The 3,348-nt window shown below is 53.5% G+C and overlaps 1 pseudogene; it reads right to left on the bottom strand.

Moving 5' to 3' along the window:
* Nucleotides 1-741: 741 nt before the first annotated feature.
* LOC149749198 (tripartite motif-containing protein 75-like) lies at nucleotides 742-2,199 on the bottom strand (annotated as a pseudogene).
* Nucleotides 2,200-3,348: the final 1,149 nt, after the last annotated feature.

The following is a 3,348-nucleotide window of genomic DNA, read 5'->3' as shown; positions in this document are numbered from 1 at the left end:
TCACACATGTCACAGTGGGGGAGGGGGTGTTACTAGGCCCCCAAAATAAAAAACCAAGGAAAAGTATAAGACTGATCTTTTTCTATGTCAAATATCTCCCAGGAAGATGTATAAATCATCTCACATAATGTCATAGTTACTGGACAATCTCAAATTTCAAGTAAGAGAGTAATTACCAGTACTACTGGTAATGAGCAAAATCCAACCTCTGTATAAAGGGCAATAAATCTGCCTGACCTTTGCCCTCGAGGGAGACTGGACAGTATACAAACCTGCCTGTGCTCTGATGGAGATGCCACCTCTATCTTTCAAGGCTGTTTCCCATAAAAACGTCCTGGGAAACACAGTCCTGAGTGGTCGGTCCCTTGCTCCCGACATGTGTAAGACGCCCCCTGAGAACTGTCTCCACACAGGTGTGTTTCCTCTCCCACATGGAACGTGTAAGGTGCTTATGGAACAGGTAAATGTATAGGTATAGGAAATATGCAAGTGTTCACACAGTTACTGAAGCTGTGAAATTACAATTTTATACGTTCCAACGTAGAATTCCAGAAACACTTTACAGTTAAACTCCACGTCTCTGTTAGTTCCCACAACATCTCTACTGCTGTGGAAACACCACCACCAACAGCAACAAAATAGAAAACAAAATGAGAAAAACTTTCTTCATGACTTTAAGTCAAATAAACATTAAAAAAAAAATCTCGGTGCCAGATGTAAGGACAGTTGTAAACATTCTACCTACTGTCCATAAATTTCAGGAAGAAAAAGAAGCAAAGTCAAAGATCATCCTTAGTAATCTCTTACTGCGCAGATTGTAAGAGGTTGAGTATAGCATCCGATAGAGAAATAGGGCTTTAAGATCTCAGAAAATTTGTCGGTGAAAGAGTGGATGTGGGACCTGTCCTTCCAACTGTAGAAGGAAATCGCGCCCAACTCATAGTCCAGATACACACCGATCCCGCCAGGCTCCTCCTTCAGCTCCAGGGGAAGGGCGCCCCCCGGCCCGTGGGCCTCACAATCCCCTCCGCGCAACCCCAGGGTCCAGAGGCGTCTCTGTCCCTACAGGCGCCCAGCGCCGGTCCTGGAGGCGGAGCCTGCGCAGACGCCCACGGCCCACGAGGCCCCGCCCACCCACCCCTCCCACTACCGCCCGCCGCTGGCAAAGCCCACAGAGCCCAGCACCGCAGGCTCCGTGCAGAATCTCTACGCGCTTGGGGGAAAAAGCTACCTGCTCCTCGCAAACGTCACCGACTTTCTATCCTCGGACACGAGCAGGTTGGGATGCGCTGTCTCGGGGTCCAGGCTCACGTCCTCCCGGAACTTCTGAATGATTTTCTGCAGAGCCGAGTGCTGCGGGGGGCAGGCTGCAGCCTTCCCGCCTCAGCTGGAAGGAGTAGACGTCGGGGCACCTCAGACGCTCGCACCTGCCCAGGACGGCCCCGATGCCACTCAGCAGCCTGGCTCCAGGCAGCACGCTTCTCTCTGTCACCTCGTGCAGGAGGCCCCGCTGCTCCCGGTGTGGTCTGAGGAGGCGGTGATGTTGGCGCCCAGCTGCTCCCGGATGTCCTGCTCCTCCTGGACCAGCCTCGCCAGGACGGCCTCCCGCTCGCCGTCCACAGCCCGGCTCAGCTGCCGGAACTCCGAGGCCAGCTCCAGCTGCTGGCGCTGCACCAGCTCCCGCAGCTCCAGCAGCTTTCTGTCCTGCGCGGCCACCAGGCTGTGGGCATCTGCCACCCGCCTCTTCAAAGTCTCCACGTAAGCGCCGAGCCTCTGCCGGTGGTCAGCCGCAGCCTCATCCACCGGCTTCACCAAGTGGCCCTGGTGCTCAGGGGTCCGTGCGCACAGGGGACACTGCACGTCCACGTGTTCCTCGCAGAAGAGGCTCAGGACCTGGCGGTGCAGCTCGCACAGGCGCGGCTCCTCGCAGCTCCTCCTGTTGCTCCGGCTGCTCTGGAGCAGCCTGGCCATACGGATCATCCTGCCCAGCTAGGTGTTGCTCCTCACCTGCCGCTCCTGGCACAGGTGGCGGCACACGGAGCAGGGGAACCTGTCCTCCAGGTGAGCCCAGGACCGCTGGATGCAGAAGCGGCAGGAGTTGTGCCCACACTCAGTGGTGATGGGGTCTCTCAGGCCCTCCAGACAGATGGAACAATTGGCTTCTGCCTGGAGTCCAGCCAGGGCCGCTGCCACAGCCATCAGGGCTGCACTGAGGTGGGTTTCTTAGGAGGCCGGGCTACTGGGTCTCTGCGCTGAGTAGCAGGTGAACCCTCAGGTCTCCCTTCTTCCTGTCCTGAATGTTACAGGACTCTGGGGTGCAGGCAGGTGTTCAAAGAGGCTTCCTTCACTCCTGCGGCCTATCGTAGAGCAGCTGGGCGACTCGCTGCCCTCAGTAGCTCCAGGGTGTGAAGCCAAGCTCAGCAACTCTCTGGGTCAGAGAGAAGACACAGCTCCAAAGTGCCTTTTCCTTCCTGGGAATGAGAAAATAATCCTTCCTGTGAAAAGCCTGCCCTGTGTCTTGAGGGACTCTCACTGCCACAGTGAGGCATCCTCTGATCCTCCCCTCCACCACCACCCACCTACACCCACATGGACCACAGGTTGATGGGACCAGGTCCTGGGACTGTGGAAAGTGTGTGGGTTTGAGGACAAGAGCCCAGGGCCTGGATGGGACTCCCCCTCAGTCACCTCCTATCTGGGGACCTGGGGAAAGTTACATAACATTCCATTTCAAAGAGAATCTGGTTAAAGGATAAAAAACCCAGCTTCAATAATTTCAATCTTGTCAAAAATCTAATAAAAAAAACTGGTACTTTTTGGCTTAAAGCACAGATACTTCTAACAGCACTGAATTCATAATACATCAAAATTTACTTTTCAGTTAAGCTTCTCAACTACAGAATATATGAAATTTTTTGCATAAGTGGATGGGATTTGGACTAGATGAAATTTGCTCTGGGCACCCTCCCAAAACTGACTTCACTTCAAGCTCAGAATGAGATTGAGATCAGTACGTCAATTTGAGTTGAAGCTGAGAAACACACACACATACAAACGTACTCCCTGACGACAGTGGTGAGCTACCAACTAGTGAGGATTTGTGGAGTCAAGATCCTAAGAAGAAGGTGTGGAGCTTTCCTTTTGAAGCATCTACTGATTCTCAAAGAGGCTGAGAGGCCACCAACTCTCAGGGCTGAGAACTCTTTGAGTTCAGGGCACCCACACAGGAAGAGTCCTGTTAGACGCTCCAAACTTTCCACTGGGATCAGCAAAGTGATCCCAAAGCTGAAAGTGAGCATCCATGGAGGGTATGGGGGGAGGTGGGAGGGGGTGAGGGTGTATTGATTT

Source organism: Delphinapterus leucas, chromosome 5 (genome assembly GCF_059928025.1).
Source record: "Delphinapterus leucas isolate spDelLeu-1000000601 "Yukka" chromosome 5, BTC_Dleu_Yukka2, whole genome shotgun sequence".
Classification (NCBI taxonomy): domain Eukaryota; kingdom Metazoa; phylum Chordata; class Mammalia; order Artiodactyla; family Monodontidae; genus Delphinapterus; species Delphinapterus leucas.
The sequence above is the reverse complement of the archived record's forward strand: the minus strand, read 5'-3'. Positions and strand labels throughout refer to the sequence as shown.